This window comes from Somniosus microcephalus, chromosome 5 (genome assembly GCF_052327205.1).
Source record: "Somniosus microcephalus isolate GS21.2 chromosome 5, FLI_Smic_1.0, whole genome shotgun sequence".
Taxonomy (NCBI): Eukaryota; Metazoa; Chordata; class Chondrichthyes; order Squaliformes; family Somniosidae; genus Somniosus; species Somniosus microcephalus.
In genome coordinates, this window is record NC_140991.1 from 118,798,917 (window position 1) to 118,823,239 (window position 24,323).

Genomic DNA, 24,323 nt, shown 5'->3' on the forward strand with positions numbered 1-24,323 from the left:
AAAGTATCCCGTACGCCACCTTAACCACCTTATCTACCTATCCTGCTACCTTCAGGGATCTGTGGACGTGCACTCCAAGGTCCCTCTGTTCCTCTACACTTCTCAGTATCCTACCATTTATTGTGTATTCCCTTGCCTCGTTAGCCCTCCCCAAATGCATTACCTCAAACTTCTCCGGATTTGCCACTTATCTGCGCACTTGACCAGTCCATTGATACCTTCCTGCAGTCTGCAGCTTTCATCTTCACAAAACCACTTGGCTAATTTTTGTATCATCTGCAAACTACTTAATCACCCTCCTACATTTAAGTCTAACTCATTGATGTATACCACAAAAAGCAAGGGACCTAGTACTGAGCCTTGCGGAACCCACTGGAAACAGCCTTCCAGTCACAAAAACACCCGTCACCCATTTCCCTTTGCTTCCTGCCACTGCGCCAACTTTGAATCCAACTTGCCACTTCCCTTGGATCCCATGGGCTTTTACTTTTCTGACCAGTCTGCCACGTGGAGCCCTGTCAAAAACCTTAGCCCTCTTACCTCCACTGTTTCTAGCTTTTCACCATTTAGAAAGTACTCTGTTCTATCCTTTTTAGGTCCAAAGTGGATGACCTCACACTTGCCTACATTGAAATCCATTTGCCACAGTTTTGCCCATTTGCTTAATCTATTAAAATCTCCTTGTAATTTTATGCTTCCATCTACACTGCTTACAATGCCACCTATCTTTGTATCATCGGCAAACTTGGATATGCAGCTTTCTATCCTATCATCTAAGTCATTAATAAACACAGTGAATAGTTGAGGCCTCAACACAGATCCTTGCGAGACACCACTAGTCACATCCTGCGAATTAGAGTACCTGCCCATTATCCCTACTCTGTCTCCTGCCGCTCAACTAATTTCCTTCAGTTCCACGCGCTTCAACTTTAGCTAACAGTCTCTTATGAAGGACTTTATCAAATGCCTTCTGGAAGTCCATATAAATAACATCCATAGACATTCCCCTGTCCACAACTTTCATCACTTCTTCAAAAAATTCAGTCAGATTCGTTAGGCATGTTGGCTGTCTCGGACCAGCTGAAAATGTTCAAGGTGTTCAGTCACTACCCTTAATTATAGACTCTAGTAATTTCCTGACAACAGATGTTCGGCTAACTGATATATAATTCCCTGGTTTCCCCCTCCTTTCTTAAATAACGGAGTGACATGCAATTTTCCAATCTAAAATGTCACCTTTTGTTCTTTGTATCTCTCCCAGTTGCCAGGATGTGTGGCATTTTTGTATGCATTTTCTTTCAGTTTTATGTTGTCCCTTACCTCTTTAGTCGTCCATTACACTTTTTTTGACAAGTAGAGCTCTTGCCCCTTAGGGAGGTATAAACTGGTTCTGTATCTCGCATTCTTTTTTGACCACCTCCCACTGATGATCTGTCGTTTACCCATTAACAGATTTGCCCAGTTTACTGTGGACAGTCTCTCGTTGCATTGAAGTCAGCCTTAACTAAACCTAGAATCTTGGCTGTTTCTTATTTCTCCCCATCAAACACTACGTTGAACTCTATCGTGTTGTGATCATTAAATCTTACTCATTACTAAATCTAACATGGCCTGCCCCCGTGTTGGTTCTAGGATATATTGTTGCAGAAAACTATCCTGAACACAAGAATTTCACTACCTTTCTGACATGAGCTAGTCTGCTTATCCCAATCTACATGAAAGTTGAAATCCTCCATTAAAACCACTCTGCCTTTGCTACAGGCTTGTCTAATCTCTGCATTTACCACCTCACAGCTGCTACCAGGGGGCCAAAACACAGCTCCCATTACAGTCTTAAATCCTTTTCTGTTTCTTAATTCTACCCATAAAGTCTCTACTGCCTGCTTACGTCGTTATATCATCTCATCATTGAAGCGATTTTATCCTTAATCACTGAGGCTACTCCTCCCCCTCTACCATTTTCACACTTTCCTGTAGACCTTATAACCTGGCATATTTTGTTCCCAAGTCCTGACCGCCTTGCGGCCACGATTCAGTAAAGGCTACTATGTTGTGCCCTCCCAAGTTGAATTTACACCTGCAATTCGTATAGTTTGTTCCTCATACTCTGTATTTATATAAAGAACACTTATTTGGGTCATACACCCTAACCTGTCCTTCTGCTCTTCTGTTTTACTCACACATTTCTTATTTCTCTCTTCTGGTTTAATTACTTTACATCTTTTAGTTTCCCCTTTATCAGTAGTGTCTAAAGCACAATTTCTGACTTAATCTACTCTCTTTCCTTTTGTTTGTTTTAGAACTATTATTTATACTACCTTTTCCACCTGAGCGCTCTTTCTCTTCTCCCCCCCCCCCCCACCCCCCCACCTTCTCTTTCCCTCCCCCCCCCCCCCCCATTTATACCACTCCTTCAGCCATGTGTTCACCTCCCTAATCTGCTTATCCTGACGCCAATTTGTATGTGGCTCAGGTAATAATCCAGAGATTAGAACCCTTGAGATCCTGTTCTTTAATTTAGCTCCTGTTCCTGCTACTCACCAAACAGGACCTCTTGCCTACTCTTTCCTATGTTGTTGGTCCCAACATGGACCACAATGACTGGATCGTCTCTCTCCCTCTCCAATAACCTTTCAAGCCGGTTTGTGATGTCCCTCACCCTGGAACCAGGTAGGCAACATACGATGTGGGACTCTTGATCCTGCTTACAAAGGATGCTATCTGTCCCCCTAAATTATTGAAACCTCTGCAACTTGCCATGTTATGCTTCTCCTCCTCCGAGTGGTGGCGGCCTCCTCCTCCTCCGGACTGTCTTCATCCTTATCCTCACAGGTAGCAAGTACATTGTGCCTGTTGGATAGGATCAGTTTTTGAGGGTCCTTGTTCTCTATCTCACCTGGGTTCCCCCGCAAAACTGTCCTGATACTCCTCCCCCTGAGAGTGATTCTGAGCCGCAGAGATTCGAGTCGGATATATCTACTGCAGACGTGTTCGCTCAGTCTCATTGTCCACAAACTCCCCCGGACAGCAGTCCAGACACACAACCTGCTCTACCATATCTTAGTCTAGATTATTTATGTCTACTTTTTAGTTTGTTCTGAGGTTTTTTTTAGCACACTAACTTGCATTAAGCACTAAAACACTGGACAAAATTGTAAACGCTTACTGCATCAAGCTTACACGAACCACTGCAAGTATTGGAGGCAAAAAGCAGCACCGCCTTTCCACTCTCTCCAAATTCCCAACTTTTGCACTCTGTTCAAGATGTGCTAGTTTATGACAACTCTGTACTACCACTCTGTGCAGCAGCAGATAGTGTACTTTAATGCACCTTTTCGAGCCACACCCAAGTTACAAGTGCTCACTCAGCTTCCTGCTCACAGTAGTTACCCCCTTTTCAGGCAATCACTTGCAGCTGCATGACTGTTAACTGCCACAGGCAGTTTCTGTTAACTGTTGAATAATTTGCAATTTCTTTTACAGTTTTTAAAGTTCTAAGTTAAATTCAAAATGTTAAACTAAATTTCAGTTTGAGACCTACTCTCCCACTAACCAGAGAGTTCCGGTCTCTCCAAATTCCCAACTTTTACACTGTTTATGATGTACTCTGTTTATGACAACTCTGCGACCACTCAGGACAGTTAGGGTAGGGAATATGTGCAGCCTTTCCAGCGTTACCTACATTCTGAGTTTTTTTGAAAATCTTCATCTCTGGTAATATCATACTACTGTACATTTATGCTGCACCTTTTCATTGTTTTATCTCCATTCCACAATGTTCCCAGGGCTATGCGCACACATAGAAGCATAGAAGATAGGAGCAGGAGTAGGCCATTCGGCCCCTTGAGCCTGCTCCGCCATTCAATGCGATCATGGCTGATCACACCTCCAACTGCAGCCTAACCAAGCTCTTGAACAAGTTCAACAATAGCTCCTCGCTTTTGTATTCAATGCCTCTAGACACAAAAGCAATTATTCCATTTGCCTTTCTGTGGTTGGTCTAAGTGTGCTGTCACTTTTCATAACACCAAAAAGTCTTAGCACTTGAGGTGCATTTCCTGCCCCTATACTTGGAAAATGTATTATTTTTCTACATTGAACTGCATTTAACCATCTTTCTGTTTATCCTATCTCCTCTCTCACAATCTGTCACCATTTGCAATACCCCCATTTGGTTTCATCAGCTAAATTCAACATTGTTTTCTCAAGTACAAGTCCAGTTCATTTTTGGTAAGTGAAAGGCCCCAATATGGACTCCTGTGGAATACCACTCAACCACCCCTTCGTATTCTGAGAAACTTCCTTTTATTGCTATGCTTTGCTTTCTGCCTTCAACCATCATTCTATCATATTCCTCTGAATTTGAGGAGCTATTATTTTTGCCACAAGTCTCTTATGTAGTCTTGTCAAATAGTTTATATTGATTTTAAAAGCTATCCTTTATTTTATTCTGTTCAAAGAATTCTGCAAAATTGGTCAAACATGATCTGTCTTTTAGAAATCTGTGCTGACTGGTCTTGATTAGCTCGCATTTCTCCAAGTATTTAGTGATTTCATGCTCTACAGATTCCAAGATTTTACCAACTGAAAAAATATTGGCTTATAATTTCCTATCTTGTCTTTTTTAAAAGAGGGCTGTCACATTTGCTGCTATTCAATCTTCATGCACAAATTTCCTTTCCACAACATTTTGGAAGATTATAGTCAGCGCCTTCACTATTTCTTCCTAGCTTCCCCCAGGATCCTTGGATGTAAACAATCAGACCCCAGGAATCTTGATCGCCTTCTGTTTGAGTAACATCTTTAGTACCATTGTTTTTTGAATAATAACTTCAACTAACTTCTGTATCCAACTCTGGTGGTCCAACAATTAAAGTATCTATCTCCTATATGAAAACAGGCGAAGTACCTTAGTACTTCTGCCATTCCTTCCCCCTCCACTACAAGCTTGTCTCCTTCAAGCAGGTCCTAGCTTAACCGTCTTTAGTATTAATGTAGTGGTTATTGCTGCTGTTCTTTGCTCATTTTCTGTCGTAGCCCCACTTCGCCGTTCTAATCTTTTTGTAGCTTTCCTATATATTTATATTCTGTCTCTTATTTTCTGCATTGTAAATACTAAATGTTTGCCTTTAAATTTGATATATTCTACTCTGCCTGTTCACCTATGGAATCTCAACCTTCAATATACTCCTTTTCCTTACTGGAATATGGATTTTACTTTCAATCCCTTGGGGCGCATTTTGGTGCTAGTGACCATAATTCAGTTAGATTTAAGGTAGTTATGGAAAAGGACAAGGATAGACTGGAATCAAAATTCTAAATTGGGGGAAAAACAAATTTTGCTAAGCTCAGAGGGGATTTAGCCATAATGGACTGGAAACAGCTACTTGAAGGTAAATCAGTGTCAGAGCAGTGGGAGGCATTCAAGGAGGAGATCTGGAGGGTTCAGACCAAATATGTGCCCTTAAAGAAAAAAGGTGGGGCTAACAAATCTAGAGTCCCCTGGATGTCTAGGGACATACAGGGTAGGATTTTTTAAAAGAGGCGTATGACAGATGCTGAGGGCTAAATACTCCAGAATCTTTAGAGGAGTACAGAAAGTGCAGGGGTGCAATTAAAAAGGATATTAGGAAAGCAAAGAGCATGAAAAATTCTTGGCAAGTAAAATTAAGGAAAACCCAAAGATGTTTTATAATAAGAGTAAGAGGATAACTAAAGAAAGGGTAGGGCCTATTAGAGATCATGAGGGTAATCTGTGTGTGGAGGCGGGGGACGTCGGTAGGGTTCTTAATGAATACTCTGCGTCTGTTTTCACAAAGGAGAGGGGCGAAGCAGACATTGCTATCAGGGAGGAGGAGTGTGAAATATTAGATGAAAGAAACATAGTGAGAGGGGAAGTATTAAGGGGTTTAGCAGCTTTAAAAGTGGATAAATGCCCAGGCCCGGATGAAATGTATCCCAGGCTGTTAAGCGAAACAAAAGAGGAAATAGCAGAGGCTCTGACCATCATTTTCCAATCCTCTCTGGTTTCAGGTGTGGTGCCGGAGGACTGCTAATGTTTAAAAAGGGAGAAAAGGATAGTCTGAGTAATTACAGGCCAGTCAGCCTAACCTCGATGGTGGGAAAATTATTGGAAAGAATTCTGAAGGGCAGGATAAATCTTCATTTAGAAAGACACGGATAAACCAAGGATAGTTAGTACGGATTTGTTGAGGGAAGGTCATGTCTGACAAACTTGATTGAATTTTTTGAGGAGGAGATGAGGGTCGTGCGTTTGATGTAGTGTATATGGACTTTAGCAAGGCTTTTGATAAGGTTCCACATGGCAGATTGGTCACGGGATCCAGGGCAAAGTGTTGAGTTGGATTCAAAACTGGCTCGGAGGCAGGAAGCAGAGGGTAATGGTTGATGGGTGTTTTTGTGACTGGAAGGCTATTTCCAGTGGGGTTCTGCAGGGCTTACGACTAGGTCCCTTGCTTTTTGTGGTATACATCAATGATCTAGACTTGAATATAGGGGGTATGATTAAGAAGTTTGCAGACGATACTAAAATCGGCTGTGTGGTTGATACTGAAGAAGGAAGCTGTAGACTGCAGCAAGATATCAATAAATTGGTCAGGTGGGCAGAACAGTGGCAAATGGAATTCAATCCGGAGAAGTGAGGTAATGCATTTGGGGAGGGCTAACAAGGAAAGGGAATACACATTAAATGGTAGGACACTGAGTAGTGTAAAGGAACAAAGGGACCTTGGAGTGCATGTCCACAGATCCCTGAAGGTAGCAGGCCAGGTAGAAAAGGTGGTTAAGAAGGCATATGGAATGCTTGCCTTTATTAGCCGTGGCATAGAATACAAGCGCAGGGGGGTTATGCTTCAACTGTATAAAACACTAGTTAGGCCTCAGCTAGAGTACTGCGTGCAGTTCTGGTCACCACATTACAGGAAAGATGTGATTGCACCAGAGAGGGTACGGAGGAGATTGACGAGGATGTTGCTGGGAGTAGAGAATCTTAGCTATGAGGAAAGACTGGATAGGCTGGGTCTGTTTTCCTTTGAACAAAGGAGGCTGAGAGGAGACCTTATTGAGGTATATAAAATGATGAGGGACCTAGATAAGTGGATAGAAAGGCCCTATTTCCCTTAGCAGAGGGGTCAAAAACCAGGGGGCACAGATTTAAAGTGATTGGTGGAACGTTTAGAGGGGATTTGAGGGGACATTTCTTCACCCAGAGGGTTGTGGGGGTCTGGAACTCACTGCCTAAAAGGGTGGTAGAGGCAGGAACCCTAACCACATTTAAAAAGTACTTGGATGTGCACTTGGGATGCTCTAACCTGCAGGGCTACGGACCAAGAGCTGGGAAGTGAGATTAGGCTGGATAGCTCTTTGTTGGCTGATACGGAAACAATGGGCCGAAATGGCTTCCTTCCATGCTGTAACTTTCTATGATTAAATATTTCCTATTGCTGATCTATTTACTATTTTCCTTCTAAAAATGCAGCAACAACTTACATTCATATACAGGAAGCTCTCTTTTAACCGGCACCTAAATAACCGGAAATCTCTGTTAACCGGCAAAATTCAGGAGTAGGTTCAGGTAAGTTTTACTTCATATTAGTGGCAGTTCCTGGATCTGTGGCTGTGTAACTGGGGTTCGTGCACTTGTTGCTAAGCAACAGGGACGCTTGGCCTAATGCCGGAGTTCCTGCACATGTTGCTAAGCAACAGGGAAGCCTGGATTTGTTGCTGTGTATGGAGCTCTCGTACCTTTTAACTATACCTCTCTGTAATCCGGACTTTTTGATAAACCGGCACCACGCCGGTCCCGTTGGTGCCGGATAATAGAGTTTCCTGTAGTTCTCTTAATGTGCAGGAAGATATGAAAAGGAACTAAGCAAGGGACAAGGGAGAAAAATAAGAACCTAGGATGGGAAATTGAAGAGGGTTTTGAGATGGTGACAGGTGGAGGGAACTAGGTGGATAGTTGTAGATGGTAGAAATATAGTAGCTGAAGAAGAAGTTGCCAGTGATGGAGCAGAGGGACACTATTGTTGAGGAAATGGAGAGTTTGTGTGTGAATAAGGTAAGAGGAAATCAGCAAAGTGGGGTAGAGCAAGTTGAAGTTTGTGGAGAGTTGGGGATGCCAGCTTGAGATTTGCTGGAGATATCAAATTGTATTGGTGACGGAGGCACGGAGTAGAGACTTGGCTGTGAAAGCAAATGAATGGGGTAAAAGTGGTCAATGTTGCCAGGGTAGAGAGAAACTGTTTTGTAAGAGTGAATGGAAATGTTACCTAGTTTGGTAGGATGCTCAGGTGCATGCCTTCTGTATGAACTTGAGAAGACAATTGAGGAGGTGGTTGGAATCATGCTAAAGGCATGGCGGAGCTGCTGGGACCTCAAGAGGATGGTCTTAGTTTTTGCCAACTTAAGATGTTTCGAATCGCATGACGGTTGTCAGTAAGATTTTGTTAGGGCATGATGGTGCACGTTGCCTGTCTCTCCTCGGGCTTTGTCCCCACTCCTCCTTTGCTATGTTGCCCCTTGGATTGCATTGTATCCTCGTAATACTCATATTTGTGATCTTTAAGTCAATCTATCCAACAAGTATTAATTTGAAATGTTGCCACATCAAACGTGGCAAGAACTGCATTTGACTAAGATTTAAGTTATGGGACAGACAGACAGAAGGAAGTTTGTTTTTTGAGTAGTTAAGGACTTGTAGGTAGGGAATAGAAATTATAACTGGTTTCTCTTCAGCCTGGTTTTTTCTGTCTGGGCCATACTAAATAGTTAAGGTACATTATATTTACTGTATGAGTGAACGAGCTGGGGGGGCTCGGCTTTTGTGTAAAACGGCAGTTTACAGGGCCGCGCGGTTGACGGCCGGCCGCTGCCGCTCCCCCGCTCTGTGTCTCGGGCCGAGCGGTTGTCAGGCCCGGCCCGAGTGACCCCAACTCCCCTCCCGCTCCGGCGGGCCACCGCAGCTGCCCCGCTCGCTGTTGAGTAAAAGCAGTGAAAATATATATATATATGTATATATATATATATATATATATATACATAGTTTGTCTGTCTGTGTGGGAAGGAGGGAGGGAGAGAGGGGGGGGAAGGGGGGGGCGGGAAGGGGAGAGAGCGAGAGGGGGGGGAAGGGGAGAGAGCGAGAGGGGGGGGAAGGGGAGAGAGCGAGAGGGGGGGAAGGGGAGAGAGCGAGAGGGGGGGAAGGGGAGAGAGCGAGAGGGGGGGGAAGGGGAGAGAGCGAGAGGGGGGGGGAAGGGGAGAGGGGGGGAAGGGGAGAGGGGGGAAGGGGGAGGGGGGGAAGGGGAGAGGGGGGTAAGGGGAGAGGGGGGGAGGGGGGGAGGGGGGGGAAGGGGAAGGAGAGGGGGGAAGGGGAGAGGGGGGGAGTGAGAGGGGGCACGGAGAGGGGGCAAAGGGGGAAGGGGAGAGGGCGAGAGAGGGGGAAGGGGAGGGCGAGAGAGGGGGAAGGGGAGAGGGCAAGAGAGGGGGAAGGGGAGAGAGCGAGAGGGGGGGAAGGGGAGAGAGCGAGAGGGGGGGGAAGGGGAGAGAGCGAGAGGGGGGGGGAAAGGGAGAGGGGGGGAAGGGGAGAGGGGGGAAGGGGGAGGGGGGGAAGGGGAGAGGGGGGGAAGGGGAGAGGGGGGGAGGGGGGGAGGGGGGGGAAGGGGAAGGAGAGGGGGGAAGGGGAGAGGGGGGGAGTGAGAGGGGGCACGGAGAGGGGGCAAAGGGGGAAGGGGAGAGGGCGAGAGAGGGGGAAGGGGAGGGCGAGAGAGGGGGAAGGGGAGAGGGCAAGAGAGGGGGAAGGGGAGAGGGCGAGAGCGGGGGGAGAGGAGAGGGCGAGGGGGGGGAAAGAGGGGGGGGGAAAGAGGGGGGAGCGAGGGGGGGGGAAAGAGGGGGGGAAGGGGAGGGAGGGGGGAAGGAGAGGGGAAAGAGAGGGGGGGGAAGGAGAGAGGGGGGGAGGAGAGAGAGCGCGAGGGAGAGGGGGGAGGAGAGAGCGCGAGGGAGAGGGAGGGGGGAAGGGGAGAGGGGGGAAGGGGGAGGGGGGAAGGGGAGAGGGGGGGAAGGGGAGAGGGGGGGAAGGGGAAGGAGAGGGGGGAAGGGGAGAGTGAGAGGGGGCACGGAGAGGGGGCAAAGGGGGAAGGGGAGAGGGCGAGAGAGGGGGAAGGGGAGGGCGAGAGAGGGGGAAGGGGAGAGGGCAAGAGAGGGGGAAGGGGAGAGGGCGAGAGCGGGGGGAGAGGAGAGGGCGAGGGGGGGGAAAGAGGGGGGGGGGAAGAGGGGGGAGCGAGGGGGGGGGAAAGAGTGGGGGGAAGGGGAGGGAGGGGGGAAGGAGAGGGGAAAGAGGGGGGGAAGGAGAGAGGGGGGGAGGAGAGAGAGCGCGAGGGAGAGGGGGGAGGAGAGAGAGCGCGAGGGAGAGGGAGGGGGGGAAGGGGAGAGGGGGGAAGGGGAGAGGGGGAGGAGAGGGGGGAAGGAGAGAGGGGGGAGCAGGGAAGGGGGGAGGGGGAAGGAGAGGGGGGAGAGGGGGGAAGGAGAGCGGGAGAGGGGGAAGGAGAGAGAGGGAGAGGGGGGAAGGAGAGGGAGAGGGGGGAGGGAGAGGGGGAAGGAGGGAGGGAGGGAGAGGGGGGAAGGAGAGGGGAAGGGGGGAAGGAGGGAGGGAGAGAGAGGGGGGGGAAGGAGAGGGAGAGGGGGGGGAAGGGGAGGGAGAGGGGGGGGAAGGAGAGAGGGAGGGAGAGAGGGAAGTAGAGAGAGGGGGAAGGAGAGCGGGGGAGAGGGGGGGGAAGGAGAGAGGGGGGGAGGAGAGAGAGCGCGAGGGAGAGGGGGGAGGAGAGAGAGCGCGAGGGAGAGGGAGGGGGGGAAGGGGAGAGGGGGGGAAGGGGAGAGGGGGAGGAGAGGGGGGAAGGAGAGAGGGGGGAGCAGGGAAGGGGGGAGGGGGAAGGAGAGGGGGGAGAGGGGGAAGGAGAGCGGGAGAGGGGGAAGGAGAGAGAGGGAGAGGGGGGAAGGAGAGGGAGAGGGGGGAAGGAGAGGGAGAGGGGGAAGGAGGGAGGGAGGGAGAGGGGGGAAGGAGAGGGGAAGGGGGGAAGGAGGGAGGGAGAGAGAGAGGGGGGAAGGAGAGGGAGAGGGGGGGGAAGGGGAGGGAGAGGGGGGGGAAGGAGAGAGGGAGGGAGAGAGGGAAGTAGAGAGGGGGAAGGAGAGCGGGGGAGAGAGGGGGGGAAGGAGAGGGAGGGAGAGGGGGGAAGGAGAGAGGGAGGGAGAGGGGGGAAGGAGAGAGGGAGGGAGAGGGGGGAAGGAGAGGGAGAGGGGGGAAGGAGAGAGGGAGGGAGAGGGGGGAAGGAGAGAGGGAGGGAGAGGGGGGAAGGAGAGGGAGGGAGAGGGGGGAAGGAGAGGGGGAAGGAGAGGGGGAGGGAGAGGGGGGAGGGGGAGAGGGGAAGGAGAGAGGGAGGGAGAGAGGGGGAGAGGGAGGGAGAGGGGGAGGGAGGGAGAGGGGGAAAGAGGGAGGGGGAAGGAGGGAGAGGGAGAGGGGAAGGAGAGAGAGGGAGGGGGGGAGAGGGGAAGGAGAGGGAGAGAGGGGGGAAAGAGGGAGAGGGAGAGAGGGGGGAAAGAGGGAGAGAGGGAGAGAGAGGGGGGAAAGAGGGAGGGGGAGGGAGGGAGAGGGGGAAAGAGGGAGGGAGAGGGGGAAGGAGGGAGAGGGAGAGGGGGGAAGGAGAGGGAGAGGGGGGAAAGAGGGAGAGAGGGAGAGAGGGGGGAAAGAGGGAGAGAGGGGGGAAAGAGGGAGAGAGGGAGAGAGAGGGGGGAAAGAGGGAGAGAGGGGGGAAAGAGAGGGAGAGAGGGGGGAAAGAGAGGGAGAGAGAGGGGGGAAGGAGGGAGAGAGAGGGGGGAAGGAGAGAGAGAGAGGGGGAAGGAGAGAGGGAGGGAGAGGGGGAAGGAGAGAGGGAGAGGGGGAAGGAGAGAGGGAGAGGGGCGTAGGAGAGAGAGAGGGGGGAAAGAGGGGGAGGGAGGGAGAGGCGTGGGGGGGAAGGGGAGAGGGAGGGGGGAAGGGAGGGAGAGGGGGGAGGGAGAGGGGCGGGGGAAGGAGAGAGGGAGAGAGGGGGAAGGAGAGAGAGGGGGGGAGGAGAGAGGGGGGGAGGAGAGAGGGGGGGAGGAGAGAGGGGGGGAAGGAGAGAGGGGGGAAGGAGAGGGGGGTGGAGGAGGGAGGGAGGGAGGGGGGAAGCAGAGGGGGGAGGGAAGGAGAGGGGAGGGAGAGGGGGGGAAGGAGAGGGGAAGGAGGGAGGGAGAGAGAGGGAGGGAAGGAGAGGGGAGGGAGGGGGGTGGGAGGGGGGAAAGAGAGGGGGGGAAGGAGAGAGAGAGGGAGGGAGAGAGAGGGGGGGGGAAGGAGAGAGAGAGGGGGGGAAGGAGAGCGGGAGGGAGAGAGAGGGGGGAGGGAGGGAGAGAGGGGGGGGAAAGGAAGGAGAGGGGAGAGAGAGAGAGAGGGAGGGAAGGAGAGGGGGGGAAGAGAGAGAGAGGGAGAGGGGGGGAGAGAGAGGGGCATCTGTGTAAACAGTAACCTGGGGAAGGTATTCTGTAGTATCATAAACAAAAGACTTATAAACTTCCTTGAGGAGCACAATGTCTTGAGTAAAAGCCAAATTGGATTCCTGCCAAACTATAGAACATCAGATCATATCTTCACCCTACAGACCCTAATTGACAAACACGTTCATCAAAACAAAAGCAAAATCTACGCATGCTTTACAGATTTCCAGAAGGCTTTCGATTCCATCTGGCACGACGGTTTATTCCTGAAACTTTTCGAAAGCGGGGTAGGGGGAAAAACATATGATGTAATTAAATCAATGTATACAAACAACAAATGTGCAGTTAAAATTGGAGACAAACAAACAAAATACTTCCCACAGGGGCGGGGGGTGACGCAGGGCTCGCCAATCTCACCGACGCTCTTTAATATCTACATAAATGAACTGGCAAAACTACTTGAACAATCTACAGCACCCGGCCTCACCCTATATGAATCCAAGGTTAAATTCCTCCTCTATGCAGACGACCTGGCTCTGCTGTCACCAACTAAGGAGGGTCTACAGCAGAACCTGGATCTGCTGGAATCAGTCTGTCAGACCTGGGCCCTGACAATAAACCTCCAAAAAACCAAGTCCTCGTGTTCCAACAAAGATCCAGACATCAGGGACCCAAAATAAATCTCACACTAGGAACAACTAAAATCGAACAAACCACTAACTACACATACTTGGGCATAAAAATCAGCTCTACGGGAAATTTCAAACTGGCTGTGAATGAACTGAAAGAGAAAGCAAGAAGGGCTTTCTATGCCATTAAAAGATCAATCCAAATAGAAATCCCAATTAGCATTTGGCTCAAAATTTTCAAATCTGTAATTGAACCAGTTGCACTCTATGGCAGTGAAGTGTGGGGACTGCTAACACAACAAGAATTTGCAAAATGGGACAAACACCCAATTGAGATCCTACATGCAGAATTCTGTAAAAGTATCCTCCGGACTCAAAGGAAAACCGTAAACAATGCATGCAGGGCAGAACTAGGCCAATTTCCACTAATAATTACTATCCAAAAAAGAGCCACCAAATTTTGGAAACACCTAAAAATGAGCAACCCCCACTGCTATCATTACGAAGCCTTGAAATGCCAAGAGAGGACCATTAAAGAATAACTCCCTCAGTCAACTAGTCCTGGGACTCAGTGAAGCAACCACTAACACTACTAACAATAACCAGCCCCAAGACAGTGACATCGTAGCACAGAGAATTCGACCCAACACAATTGTCACTAAACAAAAGGAAAAATACCTGTCATATTGGGCAGAAACAACAAAAACCCAAAGCAAACTCAATTGCTACTTGGCCCTAAACAGACAATACAACATAGCTGATTACCTGACCATGGTAAAGGATAACAAACTGAGAAGAACCTTGACAAGGTACAGACTTAGCGAACATAGCCTAGCGATCGAAAAAGGCAGACCAGGCTGCCAAGAGAGGACAGGATATGCTCTCACTGCAGTCAGGGAGTAGTGGAGACAGAGATGCACTTCCTCACAGCCTGTGGAAAATATCAGGGCATCAGGGAGAATTTCTACCAAAAATTCTCACAAATATGCCCTGAATTCAGAAATTTGAATGACAACCAAAAACTCCCATACCTACGTAGTGGGGGAGGAGAGAAGCTGTGTTGCACTGGCGGCACACTATGTTACAGCTTGCCATGAACAGAGGGACAACCAGTTAACCTAAGAAAAGAGTATATATAAATAATACGAATGTATATTTATACACTCAGGGATATACCTGTTTATACACTGTATGAATGGAACCGCGTTTATGTGTTCAACCATAAATGTATTTTGATGCTTTGGCAACATAAGATGTACCTTATCATGCCAATAAAGCGAATTGAATTGAGGGGGGGGGGGGGGGGGGGGAGGTCCTGGTACGGGTCCTGGGGAGGGAGCCTGAAGCCAGGGAAAGGCCCGAGGAGCCCGGCCAAGACAGAGGCCTGAGGGGGAGGGGAGCAGCCGGGAAACAGCAACTCCCAGAAGCAGACCAGGACAGTGAGTACGGGGCCTGGAGAGTGAGCGAGTCCGGGGCCTGGGAAAGTTTGCGAGCCGGGAGAGGGAAACACCAAACCCGGGGCCCCAGAAAAGCTTATTCTAAAGTCAACAATAATTTCTACCTCAAAAATACTAAAAATGAGCGAATCAGAGGAGCCACAGCAGCTCCTGAGACACAGAGAGCAACCTCTTCCAGATTCCCCCCAACACCAAAAAAAATGCTAAAAAATCGATCAAGCAGAAGCAACTGAGAAAAACCAGAAACTCTTTTTGCTGACTGCTACAGCACTGGGAAAAAAGTGTAATCTCATTTTTTTACTCAGACCAGTCAGCGGCTTGGATCACAGCAATAAAATCGCACTATACCAGGGTTAAGCAGGAAAAAACCACTAATGGGTCCAAACTGAAAATTAAGAAACCAGGGGCCACGGACAGTGCAACCACGACTGTCAACATGTACGATAACGGAACAATAATGGTGCAAGGCAACCTCGACGACTTTGAAACGGCCTTCGAGACACAAAGAAATAACTGAGAGGGGAAGGAACAGCCCCAGAGTGGCTAACGGGAAAAGCGACTCGCACTCCCCCCACCATTGACAACTCAGCAGGAGTAAATCAGCCTGGTCAGGAGGTGAGTGAGCCTTCCAGTGCCGACCGGACACACACCCCGGGATCACACAGCCAGATACAACTAAAGGATAAATTTAACCAGTTGGAGACAGAGCTGGTTAAACTTAGAGAGGAGGTCCTTAAACTGAAACATGAACAAAAGCAAGAGGGGGAGAGATACAGGAGAGAGCTGAATCTACTTGGGAATCAGGTGAAAGAGCTGCAGGAAAACAAGGAGAGCCATAGAGGAGAGATAGCACCATTAGACCAGCAGCCAGAGATAAGACAATACAGAGCCCGACTGAACAGCTGCACTCCCACACTGAACAACAGCAGCAGACACACAATACAAGGGGTGCCACACAGACCGACCAGCATACTGAAGCTCAGTCTTCCCCCACCACTGTGGGACCACAAGCGAGCCGCGCACACACCAGACATAACCACCCCAGCCCAACACACACCCTATTAGTTCAGGCGCAAGCCACCAGACAGTAAACACCAACAAGGCTGACATCATAATACTCATAGACTCAAATGGGAAATTTCTATGGGAGAAAAAGCTCTTCCCTAGACATAGTAAAAAAAGATCCGGTGCCCAACAACAGACAGAGCCCTGGAATGGCTGACCAAAACCCGATTAGGCTCCCCCCAACACACAATAATACACACTGGCACAAATGACCTAAAGGCCCAGCAGAAAGGGGTAGCAACATCGCTCAGAGCACTGATTGAGAAGGCAAGCAATACATTCCCAAACACTAGAATCACTGTTTCCACAATATTGCCGAGAACAGACTTTAACAGCAAAACAATTCATGAGATAAATGCCAGCATAGCAAGAGACTGTGAATTAAAACACAACGTGCACCTGGCCCAACACCCCACCCTCGATGTGGAATGTCTTCACGACCGCGTCCACATCCACAAGAAACGAATATCGATCGTTGCTAAAGCCCTGAAGGACGTCGCTTTTAACCGGGTCCATACCCAGAGTCCAGGAGGACCCCCCCCCGGACCACCAGAGATCAGCGGGGTACATACCAGGACTACTACAGAGACCACCACCACACCAACCGGGACCAGAGAGGATCCCCATGCACAACAACAATATCAGACCTGCACCACTCCTGTCCTACAGGGGAACAGGACTGCCCCCAGCCAGACAGAGGGAGAGATGCACAGGGCGTACGCAATACCTCAGGCAGAGACAATCCATTAAGAGACACTAAGCAGACGTGCAGCAGCATCTACTTCCACATTATGGATCAGAAAATGAAAAAAAAAAATTTTAAAAATCAAGGACTAATTACTAGAATGAATTGTAACCAAGTACTATTAACATTTATAGACAATTGAGATGATTTTTTCCCCCATTTAGACATGACAAACACACATTCTTTAACCTATCATAGTAAAAGATCAAACTTAACATGAAATCCTTATATATTTCGACCTGGAATATCCAAGGTCTACGCTCTTCGGTACTCGACGTGAAGAGTAGGACCCCAGAGTTCATAGATGAAACTAAAGATCTGGATATCATAATTTTACAGGAAACTTGGTATAGAGGAGAAGGACACACTGGCCGTCCCAAGGGTACACAGAGCTGGTGGTCCCCTCCAATAAATTGCCAGGAGCAACCCAAGGCAGAGACTCCGGAGGCATACTGATTTGGTTTAAAACAGAGCTTAAGAATTGCATCAAATTTATCAAAAAGGGCGAAAACCACATGTGGCTCAAAATTGAGAGGGGGATTATCTCTAACCCCCAAGATGTTTTCATTTGCGCACTCTATATCCCCCCCCAATGGAATCCCTGTACTTTAAAGAGGACACCTTCTCCAACGTGGAGAGGGAGATTATCCAATTCCAGGCCCAGGGGAACGTGTTGATCTGTGGTGACCTCAATTCAAGAACTGGTGAAGAACCAGACTTCACCAATAATCAGGAAAACAATTACATATTTGGGAATAACCACTTCGATATCCCTTCCCATCTATACAGGCATAACTGCGACAAGCAGACAAATACCAATGGAAAACAGCTCCTGCAGCTCTGTCGAAGCCTGGGTCTGTACATTGTCAATGGTAGGTTCATGGGAGACCTTCTAGGAAGATCGACCTATTGCTCACCTCTTGGCTGTAGCACTGTAGACTATATGATTACGGATTTGGACCCATCCTCTTTCAGAGCATTCACAGTCAAACCGCAAACAACACTGTCGGACGGACCACAGTCAAATTACTATGTATCTTAAAAAGACAGAAACAACCAACACAGAAACACAACCCAGTAAGCTGTCCAACACCAAAAAATCGTACAGATGGGCCAAAAACAGCACGGAAAAATACCAGAAAGCAATTAGCAATGAATCAACTCAAGCTCTATTGGACACCTTTCTGGATAACATATACACTCACAATAAAGAAGGCGTAAACCGGGCAGTGAATAACCTAAACAATATTTTTGATAATTTGGCAACAAGGCCAAACTTGAAAGCTCACAAGAACAAACCCAAAACAAAAAACTATGAAAAATGGTTTGACCCAGATTGCCATAACATGAGGAAAAAACTTAGAAAAATATCAAACCAAAAACACAGACATCCAGAAAATGAGGAATTACGCCTTACTTATTGTCAGACACTAACACAATACAGAAACACACTCAGAACCAAAAAAGAGCAGTATATTAAGAATACACTCCGCTCCATTGAGGAATCCATTGATTCCAATTGTTTCTGGGACAACTGGAACACATTACACAAAAAACAACATGACGAATTGGCCATTCAAAATGGAGACACATGGGAAAACCACTTTGAAAAATTATACCAGAAAAACACACTAAGGCCAGAGCAACACCAAATATGCAAAAAACTGGAAAAGCTCGAAATGGCCATAAAAGATAACCAAAACCCGCTAGACTCCATAATAACAGAAAAAGAACTAGTTGAAAAACTCAAGGACCTGCGACCAGGAAAAGCTTGCGGTGCAGACGGCATACTAAGCGAGATGATTAAACACACAGACGATAAAATGAAACCTGCTATCCTAAAACTCTTCAACTTGGTTCTGAGTGTCGGTTACTTCCCTGATGTCTGGAACGAAGGACTCATAACGCCCATATACAAAAGTGGGGACAAAGTCGACCCAAATAACTATTGAGGCATCTGTGTAAACAGTAACCTGGGGAAGGTATTCTGTAGTATCATAAACAAAAGACTTATAAACTTCCTTGAGGAGCACAATGTCTTGAGTAAAAGCCAAATTGGATTCCTGCCAAACTATAGAACATCAGATCATATCTTCACCCTACAGACCCTAATTGACAAACACGTTCATCAAAACAAAAGCAAAATCTACGCATGCTTTACAGATTTCCAGAAGGCTTTCGATTCCATCTGGCACGACGGTTTATTCCTGAAACTTTTCGAAAGCGGGGTAGGGGGAAAAACATATGATGTAATTAAATCAATGTATACAAACAACAAATGTGCAGTTAAAATTGGAGACAAACAAACAAAATACTTCCCACGGGCGGGGGGGGTGACGCAGGGCTCGCCCATCTCACCGACACACTTTAATATTTACATAAATGAACTGGCAAAACTACTTGAACAATCTACAGCACCTGGCCTCACCCTATATGAATCCAAGGTTAAATTCCTCCTCTATGCAGATGACCTGGTTCTGCTGTCACCAACTAAGGAGGGTCTACAGCAGAACCTGGATCTGCTGGAGTCATTCTGCCAGACCTGGGCCTTGACAATAAATCCCCAAAAAACCAAAGTCCTTGTGTTCCAGCAAAGATCCAGACATCAGGGACCCAAAATAAATTTCACACGAGGAACAACCAAAATTGAACAAACCACTAACTACACATACTTGGGCTTAAAAATCAGTTCTACGGGAAATTTTCATCTGGCTGTGAATGAACAAAGAGAAAAGCAAGAAGGGCTTTCTATGCCATTAAAAAATCAATCCAAATAGAAATCTCAATTAGCATTTGGCTCAAAATTTTCAAATCAGTAATTGAACCAATTGCACTCTATGGCAGTGAGGTGTGGGGACCGCTAACACAAGAATTTGCAAAATGGGACAAACACCCAATTGAGATCCTACATGCAGAATTCTGTAAAAGTATCCTCCGGACTCAAAGGAAAACCGTAAACAATGCATGTAGGGCAGAACTAGGCCAATATCCATTAATAATCACTATCCAAAAAAGAGCCACCAAATTTTGGAAACACCTAGAAATGAGCAGCCCCCAATGCTATCATTACGAAGCCCTGAAATGCCAAGAGAGGACCATAAAGAAGAATACCCTCAGTCAACTAGTCCTGGGACTCAGTGAAGTAACTACTAACACTACTAACAATAACCAGCCCCAGGACAGTGACAGCGTAACACAAAGAATTCGACCCAACACAATCGTCGCTAAGCAAAAGGAAAAATATCTGTCATATTGGGCAGAAACAACAAAAACCCAAAGCAAACTCAATTGCTACTTGGCCCTAAACAGACAATACAACATGGCTGATTACCTGACCATGGTAAAGGATAGCAAACTGAGAAAAACCTTGACAATGTACAGACTTAGTGAACATCGCCTGGCGATCGAAAAAGGTAGACACAGGCAGACCCGGCTACCAAGAGAGGACAGGATATGCTCTCACTGCAGTCAGGGAGTGGTGGAGACAGAGATGCACTTCCTCACAGCTTGTAGAAAATATCAGGGCATAAGGGAGAATTTCTACCCAAAATTCACAAAAATATGCCCGGAATTCAGAAATTTGAATGATGACCAAAAACTCCCATACCTACTAGGGGAAGAGAGAAATTGTGTAACACTAGCGGCACACTATGTTACAGCTTGCCATAAACAGAGGGACAACCACTAAATATAAGAGTATATATAAATTATATGAAAGTATATTTATAGACTCAGGGATATATCTGTTTATACACTGTATGGATAGATCCGTATTTTTGTGCACAACCATGAATGTTTTTCGATGCTTTGGCAACATAAGATGCACCTTGTCATGCCAATAAAGCGATTTGAATTGAATTGAATTGAGAGAGAGAGGGGGGGAAGGAGAGAGGGGGTGTGGGAGGAGAGAGGGAGAGGCCTTGGTGACCTGGAGCCCCCGTGCGAGCGACGCCGCCGCTGACCGCAGTATCGGTCGGGCTCTCGGGCCGCGCGGTTGACGCTGAGAGGGGCCCGGGCCCGGTTGCTGGGGTAACCCTCCCTCATGAGCGGCTACAGGCTGTGCGAGAGGCCCGGGCCCGGTTGCCGGGGAAAACTTTCTTCCCCGCCCTCCTGAGCGGCTACAGGCTGTGAGGGGGTCCCGGGCCCGGTTGCCGGGGAAAACCTTTTTCCCCCAACCCCCGTCTTCCTGAGCGGCTACAGGCTGAGAGAGGGGCCCGGGCCCGATTGCTGGGGTAACCCTCCAAGGTTGCGGAGGCAGCGAGTCAAGAGCAAAAAAAGAGGGTGAAAGCTAGGAAAATTAACGAGCTTAGAAAAAATATTTACAAATTACTTTTTTTTTAAAAACGATTTAAATGTGTTGAAAGTGGGAAAAATAAACACACAAAGTGGGAAAAATAAATCAATAGTTAGGAATCAAGATGGCGGCCACTCACCTGAGCTCAGAAGGATTAGGCCCGCCCACACACGCAATGAAACGCCCCCCGTGACGCACCGATTGGTCAACCATCAGGTCACTCAACTGTAGGATTGGTCAACCATCACGTCACTCAACGCTATCCTCTGTAGGATGGCCCGCCCACACACAATGAACCCCCCCCCGTGATGCACCGATTGGTCAACCATCACGTCACTCAATGCTATCCCCTGTACGATTGGTCAACCATCACGTCACTCAGTGCTAATGAGCGGAGTTGTCTTTTTTTAACGTTTTTTGTATACTTTCCGAACAATTTTTGTCTGACCAAAAAGTAAATACGCCTATGACACTTCCATAATCATAAGCTTTCTTTTGATATAACATATGTGTAGGTACGCTCTATAACGTTTGAGTGTATAGAGGACGGACGGACGTGGTATAATGTTATTGGGAGTAAAATAACTGATTTTGAACTGGAAATTTTGCATGTAGAGTTTGAAACACTTCAAATATTTACTTTGATGTATTTGCATTCTGGAGCTTATGAAGAGTCTCATCATTCTGGATTCAATCCTTTTATTCAGTTGTGTATTTTTGTATGTGTAAAGTGATTTTGTTCTAGTTTGAGGACGTTGCTGAAGCTGAGTGAATTGCATGAAAGTTGAGGCACTTCGATATTAAAGCACGATCAAATGCAGTACTTAATTGATGCGCATGCAATAGGTCCATTCACATTTTTATTGGACCCATGCGTTGTCATCTAGCCTCCACTTGCCTCGATGCATGGAGCTGGATTAAATTTCCCTCGTCAATCGATGGTTTCCACCCTATGTGGCATACATGTGATTGTGGGTCTTTATTTGAGCACTATTCTTCTGGGGTCACTAATCAAATAAAAAAAAAGGTGGAGGCAAATCCAGGGATAGTTCAGTTTCTATTGTGCAAGATAACATTGCTTTCCTTATTTTCAGGTTCAGCAGCTCTTCCAAACTAGTTCCCTCATTGGTATCGCCATGAACTCTTTCAAAGTTAAAATGGACAGAAGAAAATGATGTTTATATTAGATTTTTAACTAAAGGGCGATGCTCTATTTGGAAAGATGTCTGCCATTTCACATTCCCTTGGGACAATTGGTTAATTCAATGCTATAGTGCTGAGCAGTTTCCCAAGCAAGTGAGATAAGGATGTTACATAACATAAGAAATAGGAGCAGGAGTAGGCCATAAAAAGAAAACAAGAATTAAGAGCAGGAGTAGGCCATACGGACCCTTGAGCCTGCTTCACCATTCAATAAGATCATGGTTGACCTTTGACCTCAACTCCACTTTCCTGCCCAATCCCCATGTCCCTTGATGCCTTTAGAATCCAAAAAGCAATCTATCTCAGCCTTGAATATGCTTAGCAACTGAGCATCCACAGCTCATTGGGGCAGAGAATTCCAGAGATTCACAACAGTGAGTGAAGAAATTCAACCTCATCTCAGTCTTAAAAGGCCGGCCCCCTTATCCTGAGTCTATGCCCCCTAGTTCTAGACTCTCTAGCCAGGGAAAACAACCCCTCAGAATCTTGTGTTTCAATGAGAACATCTCTCATTCTTTTAAACGCTGGAGAATATAGGCCCAATCAACTCAATTTCTCCTCATAGGACAACCCTCTCATCCCAGGAATCAATCTAGTGAACCTTTGTTGAACTGCCTCTAAGACAAATATATCCTTCCTCGGATCAGGAGACTAAAACTGTGCATAGTACCCAAGATGTGTGGTCTCGCCAAAGGCCAGTACAATTGTAGCAAGACTTCCTTACTCTTATACTGCAACCCCCTTGCACTAAAGGCCAACATGTTATTTGCCTTCCAAATTGCTTTCTGTACCTGCATGCTAACTCTGTTTCTTGTACTAGAACACCTAATTCTCTCTGAACACCAACATTTAATAGTTTCTCACTATTTCAAAAAATTCTGTTTTCCTATTCTTCCTACCAAAGTGAATAACCTCACATTTCCCCACATTATACTCCGTCTGCCACCTTATTGCCCATTCACTTAACCTGTCTCTATCCCTTTGCAGACTCGCAGCTTTCTTCCCCACCTAGCTTTGTATCGTCAGAAAACTTGGATACATTACACTTGGTCCCCTCATCTAAGTCATGAAGATAGATTGTAAATAGCTGAGGCCCAAACACTGATCCTTATGGCACCCCACTAGTTACAGTCTGCCAATATGAAAATGACCCGTTTATCGCTACTGTTTTCTGTCTGTTAACCAATCTTCTATCCGTGCTAATACCCAACTCCATGAGCCCTTAAATTAACCTTTTGTGTGGTACCTTATTGAATGCCTTTTGGAAAGCCAAATCTACTACATCCACTATTTCTCCTTTATCTACCCTGCTAGTTACATCCTCAAAAAGCGCTGATAAATTTGTCAAACACAATTTCCCTTTCATAAAAGACCCTGCCTAATCATAGTACAGGAAACTCGTTTAAATGGCACCTAAATATCTGGAATTCTCTATTAACCGGCAAAATTCATACTCTGAAAACAACACCTCAATAACCGGAAATGTTGCCGAGTCCGAGTCTCTCGCGGTGGCCGAGTTAGTCAGTGGGGGTAGTTCTCCAACCTGCCACTACTCAGCTTCTTGGCGCTGTCGGAAGTCCGAACACCTCAATAACAGGAGTCTGACTCTCCCGCGCTGCCGGGAGTACCCAATTACTGTGTACTGCACATTTCTTGATTTTTTAATTTTTGTTTGTTAAAAATAGCCTCGGTAGATAACCCTCTCCGTCATCCGGAATTTTTAATCAACCAGCACCATCCCAGTCCCGTCTGTGCCAGATACCAAAGTTTCCTGTATGATTTTCTAAGTGCCCTGTTACCACTTCCATAATGGATTCCAGCATTTTCCTGACAACTGATGTCAGGCTACCTGGCCTGTAGTTCCCTGTTTTTTCTCTCCCTCCTTTCTTGAATAGCGAGGTTACATTTTCTACCTTCTAATCCGCTGGGACCATTCCAGAATCTAGGGAATTTTGGAGGATCACAACCAGTGCATCCACTTGCAGCCACCTCTTTAGAACCCTAGGATATAGGCCATCGGGTCCTGGAGATTTGTTGTCTTTTAGTCCCATTAGTTTCTCAAGTACTTTTTCTCTACTTATATTAATTACTTCAAGTTCCTCACTCTTATTAGCCCCTTGCTTCTCCACTATTTTTGGTATGCTTTTTGTGTCTTCGATTGTCAAGTCTCTGCCATTTCCTTATTCACCAATATTATTTCTCCTGCCTCAGCCTCTTGGGGACCAACGCTTACTTTGCTACTCTCTTTATTTTTACATACTTGTAGTAGAAGCTCTTGCAACCTATTTTTATATTTCTTGCTAATTTACACTCATTCTATTTTCTCCCCTTTTATCAATTTTTTTGGTCACCCTGAGCTGGTTTCTAAAGCTGTGTCCTCGGGCTTACTAGTATTCTTCGCAACATTATAG

The 24,323-nt window shown here is 47.1% G+C and overlaps 1 protein-coding gene across 7 annotated transcripts in view; it reads left to right on the forward strand.

Moving 5' to 3' along the window:
- Positions 1–24,323, forward strand: part of grb10b (growth factor receptor-bound protein 10b) — a 267,318-nt gene that overhangs the window by 107,504 nt on the left and 135,491 nt on the right. The window contains exon 1 of one of the 7 annotated variants that reach the window (XM_085988115.1): positions 7,505–7,594. The exons of 5 other annotated variants lie outside the window; for them this stretch is intronic. The gene's annotated coding sequence lies outside the window, so the exon portion shown is untranslated. Of the gene's footprint in view, positions 1–7,504; positions 7,595–15,155; positions 15,221–24,323 lie in introns of those variants that run through there. One more of the 7 variants, XM_085988116.1, reaches the window with a different exon arrangement.